We start from the raw sequence: 23,805 nt of genomic DNA, 5'->3' as shown, positions 1-23,805 counted from the left end.
TCCGCCGCCAGCCACCGGACCTATTGTTTGCGAACAGATCAATCGCTGCCTCGCTGATACGCTCATTTGTGATTCTAATGATTCCGATACATTTATCTGACTTAGACGTGGCTATATTATATGAATGCGATAAAACTCACCCACTCATGCTCCGTTGCTACCCGGCCGATTACTTACCCTGATCGATTATCCCAGTTTAAGTGGGAACATTATCAACTTTGATTTACAGTTATCGGCGTACAGCTTTAATGTTTTATGAACTTTTTCGAAAACGGTATTCTCGCATCAATATAAAGTGACAAATGGCTCGAGTAACAAGAGAAACTAATAATGCTAGTGATTTACGCCCGCCCTTGTTATTACGACTCATGTGAAATGTAATTTCGGCATACTGCGTGTAGAGTCGGTACGCACACACGGCCACTGGGCGAGTGTGCAATACGTTTAATAAAGGAGGGACGCGGAGTAAATCCTTCAATTTCGCCGGCACACAACGGCGTATTCTCGTTAACCGTGGCAATAAGTTAAACGGGCGGGCAGCCCGCGCCGGCCGCCGCTCCGCGCCCGCGCCCACACCCGCGCCCGCTTCAGGAAATTAAAAAAAGTCTTGAGCCACCGACGTCATATTTGCTACCACAATGTTCTCACTCATTGTACTTACCTCATATGCAATGCCATTCACGTGTTATGAACCCCTGACACTTACGTTTATATTTATTATTATTTTTTGTTTTGCTGTTTCGTCACGTGTTTTCAGATAGGATCTACACATGGAAAGCTACACGTAATCTTTAGGCCTGAATATCATTATAGGGTGAACATAATCAGTATCCTTGGTGTTTATGATTATCTTACTTTAATCGTTCCCGTCAAACTAACAAGTTCGTCTTTTATCTTTGATTGAAATCTTATATTACTTGAGTGAATATGCCCTGGATTACTTAGTATTTAATAAAATGCGTATCAAGACAGTGGGTAACCAGTGATGATTTATAAAAACTTGTTAAATTTTAATTAAAAATTAAACACTGAAATAATGAAGTCTTAGTTTAGTAGCTACATGTATAAAGATAGTTTAATGAGAAAATTGTTAAGGCATTACATACATTTAAATTGATACTTTAGCAGCAGTGCAAGCGGTCGATTTTAATCAAAGTTCGTTCATTTCGAACTTAGCTGGGAAGGCAGTGCTTCGCGGTGTAATATAGGCCGAGTGTAATATCTCTGGAACAAAGAATACACACGTTCCCTCCCGGCACGGCTCGACTGCACTCCTAATTAGATGTTCGATGAAAGTGTAATCAGACGTTGGCCGGATCCGGGACGTAATTAAACGGCGGAGGCGAAGAGTGATTTATTAATAGAAAAGCTCGAGCCGTAATGAAATACTGGGCGGACAATGGCGAGCGGGCGGGCGGGCCGTGGAAATTAAATTCTCGGCGACGTCGGCGCAGCCGCTGGACACAGGCTTGGGTCCTCGGAGTCTCGGCTCGGCTGCTCAATAATGCAGGCAGCAGCAGCGTCGCCGGCGCCGCCAGCCGCCGCGGCTCACCACGCGCGCCACCCGTTACCCACGACGTATGGAGGTGTATAAATTTGTCGGCGAGGGAATGTAAAGAAGATTGGTTTCCTAGTCGAACGGGCGCGGAGAAAAGGGGTGGAATTGAATTTAGGCCGGAATTCACTAGCGAGGTTGTGTTTGTGATATTTCTTACCTATGTAGCAGTAGTGGGACGTGACGCACTTGCCGATTACATTTATTAGGTATCGATTTCTATGGACATTTATATGATGTCAGCGTACAATATTATTTACCCCAACGTATTAAGTGCGTGCAGGATGTTGGCACGAATCGCGGCATTTAATGATGTGCTGTTTGTTGTTATTCTCCTGTTAGTTAAATAACAAGGGTGTGTATACTGTGTACGCTAGTATTTAAATTAAACCTAAATATAAAAAAAGATAGATCCAATAAGTCTTGTGGTTAAGTTGGTGTCTTTCACCAACTTAACGTCTTTCCAAAAATAAATATATCTTGATTAAACTAGATGGACAAGGAAGAACATTTTAATATAATCAGTAAACAAAGGATGCCATAGACAAAGAATCGGTAATATCTATCCAGTATAGTCGCATTGTGGAAGCGTAACCTTAATTACACTTAAAAGCTGTCGGAGTATACTTTTTCAATTAGAGTATTAAAGTGTTCCGACCCTGTCATTATATTAGAGTGTTGTTCCATTCCACCCCGGGCGGGCGGGCGCTGGGCCGCGGGCCGCGCGGAGCCTGCCGCCTGCCGAGCCCGCTGTCGCTCGGCCGCGCTCGCCTCACTTCGGCGCGAGTCCTCCTCGGCACTGCACGTGTCGGCCTGCCTCCACCGACTACCAAACTTTACTCGAACTGTCGACTTGCTCGTACGAACATTCTCTTGTCGTTTAATTACAAGTTTAATAAATCATTTTAATTGGCCGTCGCCGGTTTAAGGACTCTATCTCACGCTCGTCCACTTTACCGGCGTCCTGACGTTGACGGACTTTAACTTCGATAAACACGATTTTTGTAATAAATCTTTCTGAAGTGTCAATTGTTTGAGTGGACAACTACTGTATGATATCTTGGTGCTCTACATCTTGACTGTGGATTTGTTTATCGTGGTTCCAGACTAGAGTATTTGGAGATACATGTTTTGTTTGCGGTTCTCATCAGGAAATCCAATTTAAAGGTAAATTAATGTTTATAAGTCCATTAATTTCGCTTTATTTAATTTAGTTGCTGCCTAATCAAATCAGTTAATTAAAATGTATGATTTATGTTTCTTTTTTAAATTGCTATTTGTAAGATAGTCTTGGGAAATAAATATTCATTAATACAGTACAGTGAGCATTATTTAATTATTTTCGCACACAATATAAATTACTCATACTTATCTTGGCGGTTATTATCTAATTCAGTGGCCAATTAGGTAGAGTGCGCTTTCAAACGAGAAAGTTAACTCATTCAGTGTGATGATATGTTTACGTGTGTGCGTGTATTATCAACTTATCACATGTTGTGATATATTTTGGGGCGTCAGTGTGCGTCCATTCACTGTAATTGGAAGATCCGATGTTTGAGATAATTGCTTCATTACGCTATTGTTGTTTAAGAATTGAATTATGCTTTGCTTGTTTAAGAAAAAAGTGAAGACAAGATCGTTAAAATCTATCTAAGTCAGATACGAAACACAGTCAATAAAATATTGATGCTACATACCGAGTAAATAATACATTTCCAAATAAACATTGCTCTATATTTGCTCTTTACGTCTTACTAAATCCCAACGTTATTATTATTTAGTATCGAATCACAATTGTAAATAAACAATGTAATCCAATCATTTGTTTCCACAACATGATCACGTGACCTTCGTTACAATTTCCAACCGTTCCGAGCGAGATTGGTGTGTTGTTCAGAAACTCTTGACTTGTTTGGGACCTGGGCCCCAATTGGGCCTCAATTTAAGCGTGTATATATTATTATGCTCCCTATATAAGGCTAAAATCATGACGGTGTCAATTAAACGCGCAAAATTCAAAAGAAACATAAATATGGATATGTAGAGCATTAAAGAAATCCGCCTGCCTTTTTTTCGCCAATTACTTCACGTAGTTTTTGCCTAGTTTCCTGCCTTTTATATTCTTTCTTGCAACAACAATCGTCTTCTTAAAGTCCCTCTCATAATTCTGTTGTCAGTCAGTACTTCCCCCTCAATCCCATACATCTTCTCACCAAGATTGATGTGTTATAGTCCAGGAACAATAGGTCTGGTATGTGTCCGGTGGATTAGTTACGTGCATGCGGCCCCACGAGCCCAAGCCTACGAGCTCGCATACTGATGCCGCACCACACCCGCCGCTTGTTATTTTAATTATTGTGTCTTAATTAAAGTTGGTGGAGCTCCCACCCGGGCCCACCCCTTTGACTCGGCTGTGTTTATCATGAGTATTATATGTAACTTGCAAGAATTCTCTTATTAAAGAAAAGTTGGCGTTTTTTAAGTAATTCTTCTTTTCTTATAACCTGGTGTCGTCAGGTAAATGGCTTGTAGGCCTTAAACGTTGCTCAAAACACTATAGAAAAATATATTCAAACCCGATTTAGTAATTAATAAATAACTAGAAATTTACAAGCCAAACTACAGGGGTCTATAACAAAATTTTATAGTAACATTTATTTAATATAATTTGTCAGACATCATAAATATGTAGAGTCGTAACGTAACCTAATTCAATAAATAAGTTACACAATAACATTTAAATGTTAACGTATTTATGACGTTAAACGAATATAAATTACATTAAATACAAGACGTTATTCTGAAAAGATTTGTAAATCTATTTCATTATACTAATTATATTTGATTTGCGAACGTTCATGTTTGTTATTTGAGTATTAATTACATCACGATCAAATTAATATGCATTAGCTGGCGTACCTGTTTATGCTGTGAAGAATTAGGCAGAGAAATAACCTTAATTATAATTCTTTGTTATTATTAAAGTTATTAAAAGCCTTATTAGTAGGTAAAACGATACTCATTGTTATTAATTATGACGTCATTAACTGACGTATCGTCTTACAACAAAGAAAGAGTCTTTTGACGTAGGTGTCTCTGAGACGCCAAAATATATTCTATTCTCTATTGTTGTTGGACGTTATCTGAATAAAGACATCCTTTTCTCTTTGATAAGTTGACGTAAAAGTATCTCTTGTAACGTCTTAGAAAGCTTTGATAAGCTTTTCATATTAGTCTCATTAGCTTATTACATTACATATACAGTGAAAGCGGCCAGTTACCGTCTCCGTCTCGACAAACGATATAAAAAGTCACTTAAGTACTTGAGTAAATATGTATGTTCCTTAATTAGGTAGATAGTAATGTTTTTCAAATATGCAGTATTAACATGCTACAAAGGCATTAATTTACACTGAAGCGGTGATATGTAATGAACATGTGAATAAACGCAGCGAAGCCTGGGAAACGTCGATTATAATTATTATTAGGCCTACAAGAGATACTCATTAGAGGCATCCGTAATGATTCGCTGACGGCCTACGTAATGGCAAACTCTCCATAATGGAGACAGCAATATCTACTCAACTGAAACTGTAATGAACACAAAACGACATTCGTTTGTTTGTCATTGAATCGTATTAACAATTGAGAATACTGTATTTATTTACCTCCCGTTTATTGCTTCCAAGAAAACACAGAATTAGTTAATGAATAATCGATTGTTTCCACGGCACAAATAGAATTCATTTCATTGTGTCCCAATTATAATTGATTTCATTAACAAAGCTTGGCCCATAATTGAAAGTAGGTATACAGTTTCAGCAAAAGAGAGGGTAAGGTAATTACAAGATCCAATTTAGAATTGCCAAGTCTACACTTTGCTGTTAGTTTCAAACAAAAGCTTAATTAATTAAGTCGAGAACAATTAAGTTCACTGCCGTAATATTCTCAGCAATTACGCGGAATTCGACGTATTTTGTAGTCGCCCGTAATTGCCGACGAGTCTCGAATCAGATTGTATCCGACGCTAATACAGCACACATCCATTAATTATACAGCGAACACTAATTGGGAAATCTATTAATTAAATTACCTATTAGTGCATCACGAAATCTCTGAGAACGCTGAATGAAGTGTTACATGTTTTATTGATATTTATTGTGGCTGGATATGAGCACACTAACACACGTAATATTTATAGTGCCCAGATGACGCGCGGCGTATCCGGACGAACGTAATGAGCTTCCTTATCAAACTCGCTGATAACACCGACCGTAAAACTATATTAATGAGAACGTCGTTTTTCATACTTGTAAACTTTTTTATTTGATGTAAGGAGATAACCGATAAACATTAGGAATAGCAGTGATTGATTGGTATAAACATGTTTAATATATCTTAAAGTTTAAAGCGACTCTACTTCAAGAAAGTAGCGCCCGCGACGGAAGTAAGTCAATCATGTCACAACATTTTAATCAACTGACAACGACAAGTTTAAGCATTTAAACGTCGCACAAATTAGCCAGAGACGTTTTTTGTTGAGTTCTTAATGGCATATCACTGAACGTATGGGATTGTTTCGGTTGGCATTTTCGCACGGAGCCGGCGAGTATGACGCCTGGTGGATCTCGTCGTTTCGGCTGTCAATTTGAATGTATTGCCTCAAATAAATGAGCGGTGTTGTTAGGTGTGCGATGTCGGCGGTGACGTCGGCAGGTAGGCGCCGTGTAACGAGACACATTTCCGTGGTATCCTTCCAATTAGCGCGGTGCGGGCGCCGCTGCTGGCCCGCTGGCCACCGCCCCGCGCCCGGCGCCCGCTCGCGCTCGTTACGCTCCCGCCTCGTTAGGAGAATTGTTTGTTCGAGTATGTAAAAATGTGTTTATTTGCACGTACGCTTCAGGGTAAAAAATATATGAAAAGACCCTTTTAAGACTTTTAATGATTTCCCGGCAAAGGGAAATTGGGTTAGTTATTTTCCCCGGGGTTGCCCCTCGTTAAGTTTTAATGGGGTAGCTAGCTACGACGTAATCAAACGTACTTATTTAAGTTAACGACGTTTACCAGGGCTGTGTACTTTGTTGTCAATAGCCGACTCTTATTTAAAGGCGGTCTCTCTGTACGTACGACTGCGAGCAATGCCACCTAATATGTTTGTCGCATAGGGCACAGCAACTCTGATTCGCGGTACGACGCTCGTGTCCGTGCGTGATACGATCCCAATTGCTTTTAAACGTTATACTTTCCAGGAAACATGCTTAAACAGTACCTAACAAGTTAGAAACAGGGGCCTTCCGGCGCAACTAAGGATACTAACTCGCCGTATAGGTACAACGCCTAATTAATCTTCAGTAAAATGTCGACGTTGCTTGTTTTTGCCAGGAACTCGACTCATTAGACCGACGAAGCATGTTGATTACATTCTGCAGTGCTTATTAGCGCAAACTCTCATTAGGGGCCACTATTGTTGTAATTAAACAAGAAGCTGCATCAGTACGGATCGCTAAGCGCGAGTCGAGCCGAAATCACCTCTATGCAGAGGCAGTAGCGACTTGCCCGTGTTGGATTGCAAGTGGCCATTATGTTGCGCGAATTTAATTAACAACTCAATAGTTAAACAGTAGAAGAATAGAATGGAGGGGTGTTCTTGTGGTGTCTGACATGATTCCATTGTTAGCGACGACGGTGCAAAAAGCGAAGGTTTGTTTTGAAGTGGCTTACGCAATTACGAGGTGGTACTCGGTTCCGGCGGCGGGTGCGCCGTCGTCAGCGGCGAGAGTGAGTTTAATTGGACAGCCGCGGGGCGCGGGCGCGGGGGTGCGGGATACGGGCGGAGTGTGGCTTCTTCGCCACTTCCTAACACTTCTAATTGGCTCGCCTACACTAGCAAGGGCTTTCCTCTAAAATGTATACTCATCGTCATTACGTATAATAGGCTACTACCCTACAGGAACACCTGACGCAGCGCTAATTTGCGAGTTTCTGAGAAATATAATACTACTTTATTAGAAGGTCTAAATCAAAAGTATGTATATCTACATATTCTATCCTACGGTGTCCCTAGCTTTTACTTTGTTTCGGCGACATCTCAAACTATAAAACATTTTTTTTTATCAATTTTAACAAAACTCTCTTTTCTTAATATACGGCCTACACAATCATCATTGTTTCCGGGATGACAGTCACAACCTCTCGATACGCTTCCTTTGATACCAAAATCTTTATCGGTTGTTACAGAATTACACACATCACTATTTCATAATTTATCAAAATTCATTAGAGGGGTTATCAGTGTCAAACTTAGAATGTGTTCAAACTATCTGTTTGAGTTTATTGATATTCTATTTGTAACTCTATACCCTACTCGTACGAATAAGGATAAATTCGTTTATTTTATTCAAAAACAAGAAAGTAATTATGTAAATTCTATATACGTAGTTTGATATTTGCCATTCACCAATTCACGTTTATCAATCACCTCTAAAAACTGTAGGTATTGTTATTAAGAAGGAGAAAACGCACATGTATAATGAGCAGTATTATTTTTCGCGAAAAAATAATTAAAAAACATCAGTAATTAGATCAGGAAAAAAAATGTTGATTTGAATTGATTGGAGTAACGCGGTTGATTGGCATCTCACGCTCATTGCGCATGCGTGTGTTATTATGCCACGCCACCGTGCACTACAAACGATAGCGGGCTAACCGCTTATTATGATAACAATCCCTAATTAATATTTTACAAGTACCAGCTTATACTAAGTAAACAACTGTCTGCTTGTCGATGCCTTTGAAGCTCAATTTATTTAATCAATTTTGTAGAGCCAAAGTAGAGTTACACACTTTTGACTTGAGTTAAATTGGATTGGTTGCACTCATTATTAGCTACTTTTATATTAAAATTTCTTGGATCTTCGACTATATTTTCAACTACCATACCTTTAAACAGAATAAACCATTCCTATTAGTGCAATACATCCCTTCATCGGGCTTCATTACGACAAGTGGTACTCAGGTAGAACACAGATGTGTGTAGAGGTCGTATTGGTTGTTAAAGCCCTTGTTAAATCTGACACTGGAAGCGGATCGTTTATGAAATCGATCGCAAGTAACCATGTCAATTACGCGGGTTTAACTCATGATCCTACGTAAAAAACGTTGCCTTTGTATATCGAGGCAAGCAATTGTTAGTACTGCGGATCTTAGCAGGTTTTCAAGAATTTGTTAACATAACACTATAATGATGTTATATTTTAAATCATAATATATAACAAATAATAGAGTAAGATTTTGTGAGAATTTTAAATTGGTATTTACCTTGTTTTTTTTTGTTAAAAAAAGATTTTTTCTTTTGATTAAGTATCTGGTTTTTCACTAATTACCGCGTCTATCAGGTTGTAACTAAGTAAAAAAGCAAAATCCATTTATGACTAAACTATATTTTCGATAACTAAATATTACAAGCAGTGCACAATCCTACGCTACGACGCTAAAAATACAAATTTTAGATCATCTGTACGAAGAAGTTGGTAATGATGAGTCTTCGCGTCATAGTCGTTGTGAATACAAGGTCGGCATGTGAAAATGTAGAGTCGTAGCCTAAAATTGATCCTTCAATGGACACGTGTAGAGTTCACCTTGCTTTTGGATTCAAAAATTAGTTTAGCTGACGTTATAACATGAATAAAGTTTTAGTTAATAGTATTTATTAATAAATTATAACATTTAAGAAGTATTAAGTATGACTTTCATGTGACACTTTCGTAGATCGACACCAAAACAAAAACCGTTAATTAAAAACGTTATTCAGGTATACTTCATATTTATGAGAAAAAAGTTTATAGATAACTTTATAATACGTTAAGATCACCGCCAATCGCTCGTCCGTGAAGATGGTCCCGGTGGGTGCATGGTTGGTGTCGCCACGCGGCGCGCGGGCCCGACACGACACTTCACCGCCCGGATATGAGCGGCTATTTAATTTCCGCGCTTTCAATGATCGTTTCATATTCAACTATATAACTTTTGTCAGTTGTCAGCTCTATACCTGAGCGTACACCCAAGCTTAAAGTGCTTACTTACATGATGGATTGACGCTGAAAAGACCTGCGCGGTATATCAAGCGTAAATCGTTTTAGAACAAGAAATTGGTAATATAGCTTTAGAATTTGGGATAAAGCAACGTGAAAGCTTCGGTTTTAGATCTTGCGTTAGTGATAATAGAAAGTGGAAGGTTTTGTGGCTTGAAATCGGTTTCGTGTTTACTGGTAACGAAAGAAACGTATACCATAATAATGAACGAGTCACTCGATGTTTCAGCTATTACCTTCACGTTAATTGGTATCGTTCACTTCGGCAGACTGATTTCCTGCACGCTATATCGGTACGCATAGTGATCCACTCTGTTTAGGCAATTAAATCTGCATTCGCAACGTCTTACCAGATTGTTACTGAGACTGTATTATTTCTGATTGTTCACGCAGATTACATTGTTCGGCTTTTAAAACGGCAGTTGCTTGGGACGTGAGGAAACCTGACCACAACATCAAATCCTACTTTACTATCTACTGGAAAATAAAGACCTCATTTTTATCGCTTTTAAACGAATCACCCGATCGTTAATTGGATTTTACGGAATTACCATAATCTATATATCACCTGTTATTGGAACGATTTAATTATGCATAGAAAGCTTAATTGCTGAGGATACGGTTGTTTCGATAACATTACGAAACAAATGATTCTATTATATGTTGTTTCATAACACATTTATTAATTAATTATTACGAGCACAGCATACCTATTCATCAAACAAATTAAAATGTAAATGCAATTAACATAGTTCATAGTCGTCTTTCATAAATATTCAGTTTTATTCGTATGAAGCAAGCATTTGATTTTTGTTCATACTATGTAGAATACGAATACTTTTGATTTAGCACCTAGGCGATGTACTAGCGGTAGAAAGCGATAATAATGAAATGTTCCCTGTATAAGGTTAAGAAGTGCATAGGGTGAGTCCGCCCCAATCCATCTTGTGCGATAGCAATCAGTGCGTCACACTAATACAAGCCACTGTATGTTTGTTTGCCATTAATTTCGTGGATCCAGGCACGTAGGGTTTGTTGACATGACTTGTTCCACTATTGATACAGAAAAATCAACATTAATTAAATGTAAACACATTTTTCGTATCCATAAATTTTCTTATGTATGCTTATTAACTGTTTAATAACAATTTGAACTCTTGTTTCAGTTTGTAGAGTTCCTTTTTATTAATTGAAATGAATGTGATTCGAAACGATAAAAACTACTTTTCTATTTCACTAATGCTTTGGTTACATTACAGTATCGTAGACAAATGTTTACTTTATCGTTATTGCGAGTGTGTATCATAGGGGTGTAGACAGTGTTCGTGGTCGATAACTTTTTGTCATCAGCATTATTTCGTCTGAAGGGACCTGACGCACGCGCCGCCTCTGGCGTAAATAACGTTACTCGTTGACGCACTGATTACCTACTATCGGTATGGTAACACCCTTCTAACTTAATTCATTAGTGCAAACATCACTTTATGAATGTGCAATATCATTAATTTTAGTATTCCAATGCGGTAACTTTATAAAGCAAGCTAAAAAGTCATCGAACCAATGAACACCAGTTTCACAAAAGAATATATTTAAATAAAATGTTTTTGTTTTTTTAAATGTGCCTACCGTTATATTTTTGTAGACCAATTAAGCTATCATAGAGGTAAAAGGTTACTATTATTATATCTCGCAGAATTCGAAGTTCACAATAAACCGATACATTCATATCAAAACTGATAACCTTATGTTTTGAGTGACAAACCAATTTTATTCTCGACTGCCCCTCTCCGGCGGGCCGCCCCTTGGACCGATCAGACCTTATCCAAATTGGATCTTGAATAATAAAGAATCGAGCGATTGGATTTTATTCCTTAAATTCAATTAGCACACAAGGGTCGTGTGTGACTGCAGACGAAAGATAGAGGCATATTATCGTATTAAAAGGGATCGTGAGGGTATATTTGGTTGGGAATGGCCGGGAAGAAAGTATCTAATCTCCTTACTTACGCGTGGAAGTTTTAAGTGTTTATCTACTATTTCAATATTATTAAAGAAAAAAGTTAAACATACTATATTTGAGGACTAGAAATAATATCATAAATCTACGTGACTTGTCTGGCACAAGTCGGCATAATTTCAAATAATGAAACAACTGAGGCAGCTCTACAATTCCGTGAATTCTTATAACTTGCGCTACTTCACTAAAGCTTTGATTCGTCGTGTGATGTATTACTTTTGTTAACAAACTTTATCGTATTATATAATCAGTTTCTTAACTGACTCTTCACCATCGGCCTTTTTCCCAACAATGTTGGAGTCGGCTTCTTAGCTGACACTTAAAACCAATAGTAGCCTAATTTAAACGGGAGAAAATCGTGGATAAACTCAACGATATATTAACAACACGACCGATGTGCAGTTCTCTGAATGCTTTGATATTTTACTATTTGGTAATGCTTTGATAAAAAGTCACCTGGTTTGTCGGACAGAATAAAAACAATGTACGATATGCTGACAGAACACGCGATAGAGATATAAATGTATATATTTGCATACATATTGGAATCATTACGTAGATTTGTGATTAAAGTAGATTGATGTTAAGTACGACAAGAATTGTCATAAATTAACATTAAATTACCTGTTTTTTCCTTTGACATTGCGCAGACATTCAGACCGTAAATATTTTAAACAGGATTGAAAAAGGAAATTGAATAGACAGTTATGTAAATGTTCTCCTGTACTTACTTACGTAGATTATGTGCTTATCTAGCGATGGATTAATATTGTGGTCTATTACAAACCGTGCGAGTTAATTCGTCGCATGGAAGACCTGCTCCCCATTAGACTGAATGTGTTAATAAAATAAATTGCGATATTATCGCGTCCGCGTTTGACATAAACATCGAATTCTACTTAAAGTAATGGAAACGATTTAATGCAGCCGAATCAGGGCGAGCGATAAGACCAGTTTCCTTACTAATGTTCACAAATAGATATTAATTTTCAAAGTGTTAGCTTTTGTGGTATTCGAATATTTTTATGTCCAACAGATATCTCAATAAATTATTTTCAGCAGGTTTTAAGTGTGTTGTATAAAATAGTATTTTATCTTAATTCTAAATCTAATTTCAAATGTGCCATTCATTATTAGAAAACAACAGACTGTATAAATAAAGTTGGTAATAAAAAGTAATTGCTTTATAAAGTTTCGTAATACCCGAGTCTAATTGAAACCGCGTGCTTATCCGCTAGATAGTCACACATAATACATTGTTTGAACGTTTTTGTCTATTAACACGACGCTTTAATGTACCATATGGTAATCATTAAGGCTGGGAAAAAAATTAAACACGAAACATGCATTAAGTATTTTAATAAATTCACACGTCATAAAATGTAATTTAGGTCTGGGCTTGTCTATCTATTATGTACAATCAACAAATTACAGTGAATTAATTATACCCTGCGGTTGCAGTATGTATGGAAATGAAAAATAATAACTAGATTTAGATTACGGAATAACGTCTAGCAATTTATAAAGATTGGGACTGAAAAAAATATAGGGTTATAATATTAATAGTGATGCAATAGTCCACTAGCACCACGGATTTTTTATCATGAACTGACGCTGATTACAATCCTATATTTACTTCATAAATAGGGTTGTAATTGAGGCAAGCAACTGGCGGTATTATCCAAAATTCATAGGAATGCCAGTATAAGGTGAGAACGGCGAGTAGAGTATAATTAATAAAGAGCATGTGTCGCCACGTCTGTGTCGCGAAGTTGCCAGGAAGAGATTGCGTCGTTGCCACTCGCCACCTGCGCTATATTAACCAGATTAATGTTTTTGGTCTCACAACTGTTAATATTGTAAAATGGAAATTCTTGTACGACTTATTTATGAGGAGTTATTGCCTTTAGTGTTGATAGTTCTAACGCTTTTTACGCTTGTTCTGAACAAAATTCTGTCATTATGATTGCATAGAAGCTTTATTTTGTAATTTGTTAGTTCTGTCGTATTTTTATACATTACATGTAGTGGTATGCGGGTGTCAATAAAATTGCACAGTGCACACATTGTAACCGCTCCGGTTTCGCCCATAAATTGACTGTCCATCAAATCGCATATCCTACTGAACGGCCGGACGCGTCGGGATGAGAACCCACTCGCCCTCGCTACAATACTGGCCACTATACCGGCCACTGCCACTCGCGTGATATTGCTTAATTAAACTTTAAGCTTAAGGGAAAATTTAATTTCCGGAGCGGCTCCAAGGGATTATGTTTCTCGTATTTTTATTTGAAATGATGCCGACGTTCTTTAATGCAGTTCTTGTAAAGCTTCGGATCGCTCATTTTGTATACATAATTTAAATTAATACTTACCGGCAAGTTTTTAGCAGCTTATTAAGTCTTTTTATTTATTTTTAAAATTTAATAAGTGCCCCTCTGATTGACATAGATATTGTGTTGGACGTGATTACGTCGCATTATTGTAAGTGAGGAACGGGTAGCGGAGCGTATAGCGTGGCGTATTACAATGCGCGTGTGTGCGCGGAGCGATGGCGTGCGGCGCAACCTTAAAAGCAATATCCGGCGCCGCGCGCGCCGCCCGGAAATGAACCGGAAACGGCGGTGTATTAAGCCGCAGGTACCAGCCCTTCAATTTATAAACGCTTGTGGGCACACTCCAGCCTTTAGCTGCCTCTATTGGCACTCTGCTCTCCTCTTGCGGATATATCCGGCGCGGTTAATTTGTAACCTGCACTTTACCAAGAAACCAGTCGTACTGCAGATCCAAATCTATAAGACATGCACATTTTTAATAAAATCTTCTACGATATAGAATACAAATAAAAGAGACTTATTCAAAACATAGACGAGGACAATATCTAAAATTACATTCTCTCGGCCTGAACTAACAGTGAAATGAAATAAAGTCCGCAAACAAAAGTTTGCAAATCCAATATGATTTGGCGCGTCGGTAAACATCGGCAGCATCCCGGTGATATCGCGAACGAATAACATTAAACTTTGTATGGATTGAATGTAGAAAACCAATTTCGGTGCTCGGCGAGTGCGAGCCGACGGGATGAGGGTGTCAGAACGCTTTGACAGCTCTCTGATTGAAAAATACGGAAACCTGTTTATGGAGCAAGTGAGCTGCCGTGTTCGAGGCTCGGCTCCGACTGCCGACTGCGGCGACCGGCGCGTCCGTCGCGGTGACACGACACGTCACGCACCGCGACACCTATTATATCAAACCGTTCAATCGCGCCCACCAAGCCCCGGCGCAATAATTAATCAAAAAAGTGTTAATTACGTCATTTTATAAAGAACTTCTGTTTTGAGAACTTTGCTTTTTTTATACAAAAGTCAGATACAGTAAGGTCACATTGAACTTAGTATGAACTATGACAGATATAATTTGTATGCTGTTAGGACGACTCTTAGCAATTTTCATATGACTGTCAAAAGGTAATGGCGTGTCACGTCGCAGCTTTCGTAGTTACTTTTTGCCGAAACTGTTTCATTAGCGACATCACAACGTATTGTATGGACCATTAGCATACATTTAAGAAATATACTTGATGGTGTTAATAGGCTCGGATGACAGTTCAAAGCATATACGTTAAATTGGTTACGATTATTTGACTATGCGCGTGTTTACCTTATTGTAAAAGGTCGACACTACGAATTCTAAGACGTGAAAACATGGTTTCTGGGTACGGCTTTTTAAACACCTGCATGTATTATCGTATAACTGTGAATTTGTCTATGTTGAACTCTCAAATCTTGCAATATCTCACATAAAATACTAACAAAAGGAGTGTCGGGCGTCGATATAAAATCAGTAATGATAAATGATCGAAGAACTGTGCAAGTTATGAAATATCTCATAAACAGGCGCTCCCGAAACGATCTGAGCCACGATATATCACGATTTTGGACATCAGCAACCAGCTATTGGAATTCTGCAGATGATTTTCCTTAAGAATTTATACGCGCGGACGGACGAACCAATCGGAGTAAGGATTTCGGGATATGAGATCTGCGATTCATTTAAAACGGCGAAATTAAACGTCTAGGAGATTACCAGTCGGGTCGTTTTGGGGATTACACAGAGATAACTAAGACGTTTATTGAACTACTTTGAGAAACTTTTATTAAATTTATATCCTATCAGTTCCCGATCATTTAATAGGAAATATAATTTACAGTTGTCTGTAAAGGCGTTCCGAGTTTGCTCGGGTTTTGTTTTAGTTTAATTAACTTTTTAAATTTACTTGCATTTTGTTTGATTTAAGCTCGATTACAACCGTGATTGTGCATATGACCAACGAGGCAAGCTGGAATGGTGTTGTAAACAACGTCGTTACAAAAACCAGGTCCCCTAAAAATACTTTGACGAGTCTGGTCATGTAATAGAGCTATTTATAATAAATTAAGGTATTGTGTAGAGCGCCGTTCGCGAGTAATGTGCATGCATTTAAATTACACTCAAATGTGGGATACGTAGCGGCGGCGCGGCGCACCGGCGGGGACGCGGCGCGGGCGCGCTACCGCCGACGTTTTGCAAAGCACTGTTTCATATAATTTTCATTATAGTATCCTTTAAGGAAGGTTTACTCTAAGGATTTTTACACACGTTACATTAATTAGTAAACAACATCGAAGACATTGGTATATGTAGGTTGCCTGTTTGCGAGTAAGCATTCAATTAAAACGTTAAAGCGGTCTCCGATTTCTTTCGAAAGCGCCGCACGAAACTCCATTGTGCTCAATTGAATCGCGTCTTAATTACAAAACGGGTGAATATTTAATTAAAAACTTTCCGCACGCGAGTAATTCCTTATTCCATGTATACGAGATTGAGTCAGCGTCGATTCCTCTTTTCTGCGAAGCCGTCGACATTCGACAAGGGTTTTTAATTGAACGTCGACCCATTGTGCTCGTTAAAGCGATTCTGAGTTAATCACCACGTTTTTCGTTCGGCGTAATGGAAGAAAGTAATTATCAATTAACTGCTCGATAATGGATTGCGGCCGCTTATCCGCCGGCTTATCTCGACGTGTAACGACCCATTCCCCGTTTTATCTTTTTAATATTGAATTTAAATCATCAATCATCTCCATGGTTTGTGTCAATATAGGATATTATGTTGTTGAGGTTTGCGGGCCATTTGCACCCGCTTGGTTCTCTGCCAATAATGTAATTAAGTTAAATACATGTAAAAAGCGATCGCGTGGGTAAAACGGCGTGACGTTAGTTAATATTTGGGTGCGGCGCTGCTGGCCGGGCTGGGCGTGTGGCGGCTGTCGGCGGCCGCGATTGTGAAAACGTGAAGCGCGGCGGCAGATGACGTGATATTGTGCCGTGAATTAGCATTGTAAATGCAATCACAGGTGTCAACCCGACACTCGCTCGTCGAATTTATGCGCCTTCCACTCCGACCACTATGAATGTAACAATTTATAGTCTATAAATAACGATTAGCACCCAGCGCCGCGTCTAATGAAGCTATTAAACTATTCAGATATTTCAGACGTTTCAGTAAAGTCAGAATGTAATGCTTATACGTTTAAGTTAATGCGGCTTTGCGTCGCCCAACTCCTTATGTAGCGAAACGTCAGCCTTTCATAGCCATTTCTGTTTAACAGCCTATTTGCCTAATGAGAACAATGTGTAGCGATAAGTGCATAAAGTTTCACATCAATCACAATTATAGGCTCGGAACCGGATTTAGTTATTGAGGGTTGTCCGACAAAACAACCATTAAGCGGATTATACATGTACGGAACCAATTAAGGCCTTAAAAGCCGACAGCGTTGCTTGTGCGGCGTTGTGGAGCAGGCTGACAGACCGCCGCTATTAAATCTCATTAAAATACCTAGTGGACGACGATCACGAACACGTATTTACTGCACTCGACCTAAGTTATTGCAGCTTAAGTCAACGTAACAGCGCCACAATCAGCCTCGCTCGTCTCAACGTTAATTAGCTACATTATCGCTGAATCTACACCGACGTGTAACAATGACAATTATGTGGGGGAATTGTACCGCAAGCGATCTGTACGCTAACTTATTATGTACTGACTTGTTATACTTACCCGGCTTTTGTTCTGACTGCTAATACTACGAGCCATTTGCACGATTTTTTTTCTAAGGTTTTCTTGATTTTAAGAATTGCCTTGTAATAAAGGCAGTTTTTATTTGTAGTCTAGTCAGAACAGGTTTATGGTAATAAAAATAAATGTAAAAACCAGCCAGTTAAGTATGTAAGGTATTGTGCAATGCGAGTCAAAATGTATTTAAACGATACTAATTAGGAAGTGCCCTTTAAGCAATATTATCGTTATTACAGACATGATTTTATTACTTCATTAAATGGTTTCTTAATGCTTAACTCGTTAAAATAATTACTCCGAGAATAACCAAGTTTGAGATTAAAGTAGGTACAATACTTCCACACATTTGAGAAATAACTTCTAGGAACTTGTCCAATTTATTTTAATTAAGAAGCATGAAGCATGGTTATTATTTTTCAAAAAGTTTCAAGATAAATTATTGACAATTTAATTAAGTTGTAAATATGTACAAAAAACTACTTAAAGTGAAACATCACTTTAGTAGTTGGTGTTTTTAGTCGTTGAATAATGAATCTTCACAGGTAATAACATATTCTCGACATAAACATTACAACACGGAAGATAAATATTACAAATAATCGCGACAAGCTGTTTAATTCATCATGATATTTTGCAGACGTATTAAATTCATGTCCGCCAGTAGAGTCGAGACCCTAAAATGTTATTTAAACGTTACATTTGAACAAATCAATGTCGACATTTACACAAGTTATGTGTCGTGAATAAATTGATGGCGTGAAACACCATTACGTCCGGTCCTCTCAATTATAAGTGTCCGGCTTATGGCGGCGAGTTTTATGTGCTAAATTATGCAGACTGTCTGGGTTAATTTGCGCAAATTACATTTCAACCGGCGGTTTCGCGCCTCGCCCGTGTTGCGGGAACATTAACAGGGGTTCGATTTGATACACCTCAATGTATATTACCAAATTGTTCATTCATAATTGGGAACGGTAAATGCCAGCGTTTTGAAGAGTTGCTTTAATTATAGTAGGGCACACAACTTTCCTTACATTACATAAACAGCTATAATTATGGCCAATATAAATTCTCTGCATTATACCGATTCTGTTGCAACACAGATATGCGTATACATCGAACAATTAAAATATCGAGCGTATTAATTAGACACGATTTAATTAGACGCGGACTATGTAAATTGAACGTGAATTGTAGTGCAATACAGACAATGATGAATATTGCATTAAAATGTTACTCTTTGTTATCGACTTCATGAATAACGAATTAGAGTTCAAGTCGAATAACATTTAGAAACATTGAATAATACGCAAATAATCGTAGATACGATCAAATCGGGCACGCAACGTCGCGAGGCAATAAAGGTAATGTAGGCAAGGTATTTGCCAATATCCTCGTGGAGTGGCCCTCCCAAATATCTTGAGATTGTATTCCCCCTACATAAAAATTGTTCCGGAATAGAGATACTACCCGGATAAATATTCAATTTCACTACGGACGAAAAAGATTTGATACCTTTGGTACCTACCAGGTTTATTGGATGATAGCCTTTGGAATGGTGTGGATAATCATATTCATAGTTTTTCGACAAAATATAGATGAGTTTTTAGATGAAAATAGTTTTTGTGCGCCGATGGTGACCTCCCGATAGTGATCTAAATTCCATCACGGGTCTATGGCGACAGCAATGCGGTACAAACGCGAATCCTGATCAAATTTATACGGAAATCATTTACACGGAAACTGTTTTAAATTTGTTTTGTATAAATTAGAGTCGTACAACTCGTGTTTTAGAATTAAACTATGGATGTTTTTGCGTGTCATTGTGTGTGGATGCTAACATAATGCAATTAAACAAAAAAACAAAGTAGTACATTTTAATAGATATTTAAATATTAAAAAATGGGTTGTAAGTATAATATAAAAATAAGTTTGCTTGATTAAAGTACCTAGTTTATAATACATGTAGCTCCGTCCGCGGCATATCCACTAGTCTCGAGACCCTCTTGAGAGGTAAAGAGAGAACGACATGTAGATGAAAAGGGCAGCTGAATCTAATACAATCGGGGAAAGCGATACTAGCTACTACGTTAGGGTTGACGACGAACACATTCCCAACACAAATCAACTTCATTTATGCACTCAACAACATAGACTTGTGAGTTTAAAAGATGCATAAACATGCTTAACTTACCTAAGGATAAATAGATTACAATTGTTACAAATTGTATAATAAAAATAAATAACACATCGGATTTTGTTCTAAACCTATTAAGTTAGCTAGAACAAATTCAAACAACAAACAATTCTGTATTTATGCCCCATTTCGTATCACATGCTGATAACTACAGGAAAGTAGTTAAAGAGGAATGTAAAGTTTTATTGCGTTCCGTGATACGGGCGCGCACAAAGTATCGCATTGTTAGCAACCCTAGGCGCGAGGGGGGCGGGGGGAGGGGCCGGGTATTGAATGAGATTGCTTCTTACTTCGGCAAATGGATCACGTAGTGGATGAGATGTCACAGTGTTTTAAGATCCCAATTCGACCGATCCGTTAGATAGTTATAGTCTACTTATACCTACACACCTAATATACAGTTTCTTTTGTAAATAATTCACTTTCTCAAAAGTGCGCTAGTTTACAATCACACATAAAACCAAGTTATCAAATAGATATAGCTTTTATAATTACTTACCTAACCCAAATGCCAAATTAGGTTTATGACAGAATTGAACTTTGTACAATTATTGAGTCGGTACAAGACTATTATACTGAAACGCTCCAAGTTGGGTGTTCAAAGTATCCATTACGTAATCAAGTAGATACATTCACACCCAGTAATTGGGAAATTCCCGAGCCGGGCCACCGCCGCAGCCTCGTCGGCGGCGCGCGGCGCGCCCGGCTGCTGAAAAACAATTTCACGCCAAATCTTAGCTTGTGTTTTCCTATTTCCTTTTTATTTATCTTTTAGTCTTTCCTTTTCTCGAGAATCAATTTCACGGATGAGCGTCGCGATGATCTCAGTTCAAAAAGCGCGAGGGTTGTATCGTCGGATGGGTGCACGTGTGCAGTGGGTCCGGCGCGCGTCGTCCCGCGTCCGTCCCGTGTCCGGAGGATCGCGTCCCGCTCTCCTCATTACCCGAGTGACGCAACGCCGCGTCCCGATAATAAGCTTTCTGCTCGCTGCTCCTTGTGATTGGATGGGTTATGCGTGTGTTATCTGCGTGTGCTACTCGCGATATATCTCGCCCAATTTTCTTTTACATGTCTCCCTAACGCTTTTAACCATTTTTCAATCTAGACTTTATCTGATGACTCTGTGTACCGACAGTTGGATGTAATTAAATTTTAATCGTGAAATCGCTGAATTAATGACTGTGAAACAATGTTGTGTAATTTACTGTATCGCACAGCTAAGTACTGAATAACAGTGATTGTTTTGGCGCACACCCAGATGGCAATGCGCATTTTGCTGACGTGTAGAGCGAGCGCAGCAATACGTACTCTACATTTTAAGAGTATTTACTTACATCTTCTTAATTCTGAATTCGCCAGCAAAGACTAATGTTTTTCATGTCTGTACTTCGGTACTTAACCTACTTGATGGTAAAGTTATAGTGAAATCAAAATAAAGTGCTGACATGAGATGCCTTTTAAACATTGAATCGGGACGAAGCTCAGCGGGCCGGTTGAACCGCACGCTTCAAAATTGTCGGGCCCAGGCGCCGGCGCTCCCTCGGAATTGACAATTTTACGGGCGGTTTATTTCCGGACACCGAACTTCCTTGGTCAGAGCCGCGCTCCCTCTGGCCGCCCCCAGACACCCCACAACCCCTTCGCTTAGCGCTGTTTGTCTGCAGATACACACTTTCAAAACAAACTAAATTAGCGATTATTCCCTTTTGTCTAGTCTACTTATAACATTTATCAAAATTTCCCTTTATTCTAGCTAGAGCATTAAAAAGCACGAATGTTTTAAAAGTTGCTAAGATACACTCACAAGGTATCTACATAAAATTTACATTGTATGTAAGTGTCTTAAGCGAAAGCTTCCCACTTAAAAGCTCTACAAATGCACTGAAAGCTCTTTCGCGCACTAATCCCAAACCTTTTAGCTGCAATCAAAAGCCCCGAGCGCTCGGCGCGGGGCGCACGCGGCCCGGCGACGTCATGCTTGTGGAAGCGACTAGGAATTTAATTTACATTTTTAATTAAGTTAAATTTTGTTCGAAAAGCTTTCACAGAATAGGAGTTTTCTTGATTAGAGTTCAGCTCAGCCTGAAGTTTGAGATTGATTAGTGGAGCTTTAATTGCTCTTCTCCGGTGAATAATGAATTCGATCAGCGCAGAGTCAGAAGGGAGTGTAATAGATTACGTTCATGCATTAAAATGGTTTTGATTTGCTGGATATATTCATGACGAGAAGAGCAGGGATTATAGCTACCATATCCATTTAACGAAATATCTGTGTTAGAATATCTCGATCCAAAGGGATATTAGAGTGGTTGGATCAACGGGTAGGTCCATGTTTCGCCTCGCGTAGTGTTTGACGACGCGACGGTCGGCTGCCACGTAATTGATGGCTGGGGTGAATTTTAACGTAATGCTGCTTAATTGATCGCTTTGATAACGTAATCATAATGGACCTACCTGCTGATAGTAAGCTTCTACTCGCCCTCGTCCAACAAAGTGCACAAATGGGTTCCTTCCGCACATCCCTAACGGCTGTTAGCGACATAATGGATACCTTTTGTGGTGCTAGAGTACATCAATTAATGTTTGTCGACGTTCGTGATTATGTAATTAAATATACTGTGAGACAACACAGGTCGTTGTATATACATATTCAGATATTCTTTTAATGCCCATCTGACGAAAGAATGTATAAAATTAGCTTCTACACGGTGTGGCTTTCTCTCGAATTATAAAACACTCCGATGGGCGCATATAAATCGAAAAGGGCACAAAAGAGCCGTGTTATAGCTGACGTAAAAGCGAATAAATAATCGACTTCCGCGAAGTACTCCCGGCGAGAACAAGTCGAGGGCCAGTGACGTACGATTTGACGTAGAATATTTTATCCGGTGCGACGCCGTCATCCATTCCACTTATCCCGGCACTCTGTTGAATTTTTGACACGTCAACGGAGTACTGCCCTTTCTTCAGGTGGTTTAGTGGGGCAAAGTCCTTTAAATTCGTATTATATGTAAGGCGCTACCCTGAGGATCGTTAGTCAGTCTCACACTACATGTAGCGACAGATTACCGCGGGGATAGAACATTCATTGTGTGATTGTTGTCACGTAAGTCGGCAAGATACGACTGTTTGCGACATCATAAAGTAGTCTTTGTGAAAACGTGGATTATTTTAGTTAGTTCTCTAAGATAGACGGCACATTGGATGTACGAAGAGGCCCGTGCCGGAGCCCGCGGCGCAGATGTCCGTCCCCACCCGTCGATCGGACCGAATCCGGCGCACAGCAATCCATATTAGATTTGCCCGCTCTCTCATATCCATTCTGAGATGTTCATATTTTATTGGGGCCAATAAAACGGATTCATGAATATGAGAAATGCATAACGAATACCGTATTTATGGATGGAGGCGTGCTCGCTCCGGCGCGCTCCGCGGATATGTCGCGGGTAATTTGATAGCCGCCTTTGTAACAGGTGCTGATGGGAATTTCGATGCGGTTATAAAATTTTTTCATTCCACTCGAGTTTGATAGCATATTCTGTTTTATTTTATACGTGTTGTCGATGATATTTTTGACATATGACGTTTTATTTTCAATATTTTGTGATACACTATTTAATGGATACTGACTATTACTGACATCCTTATAAAATATACGAAGAGATACACAGACAGTACAAAATAGATAAATTGTGTTTTTTATTATGTATTTGATTTGTGCAAAAATATCAATGCAGAAATAAATTTAAAGATATTTGTGTCGGTATTCAACTGTAATGCCCATATCCACAACAAAAATCTAACGGACGCCACTGCTGCTTCATGG

The 23,805-nt window shown here is 38.8% G+C and overlaps 1 protein-coding gene across 1 annotated transcript in view; it reads left to right on the top strand.

The window, feature by feature from the left end:
- The first annotated feature begins 2,344 nt into the window (after positions 1-2,344).
- LOC113508368 (LIM domain only protein 3-like) overlaps positions 2,345-23,805 on the top strand; it is a 41,819-nt gene continuing 20,358 nt past the window's right edge. The window contains exon 1 of the mRNA XM_026891353.1: positions 2,345-2,722. The gene's annotated coding sequence lies outside the window, so the exon portion shown is untranslated. The remainder of the gene's footprint in view (positions 2,723-23,805) is intronic.

Source organism: Trichoplusia ni, chromosome 2 (genome assembly GCF_003590095.1).
Source record: "Trichoplusia ni isolate ovarian cell line Hi5 chromosome 2, tn1, whole genome shotgun sequence".
Taxonomy (NCBI): Eukaryota; Metazoa; Arthropoda; class Insecta; order Lepidoptera; family Noctuidae; genus Trichoplusia; species Trichoplusia ni.
Note: the sequence above shows the minus strand (reverse complement) of the source record. Positions and strands in the feature narration are given on the sequence as shown.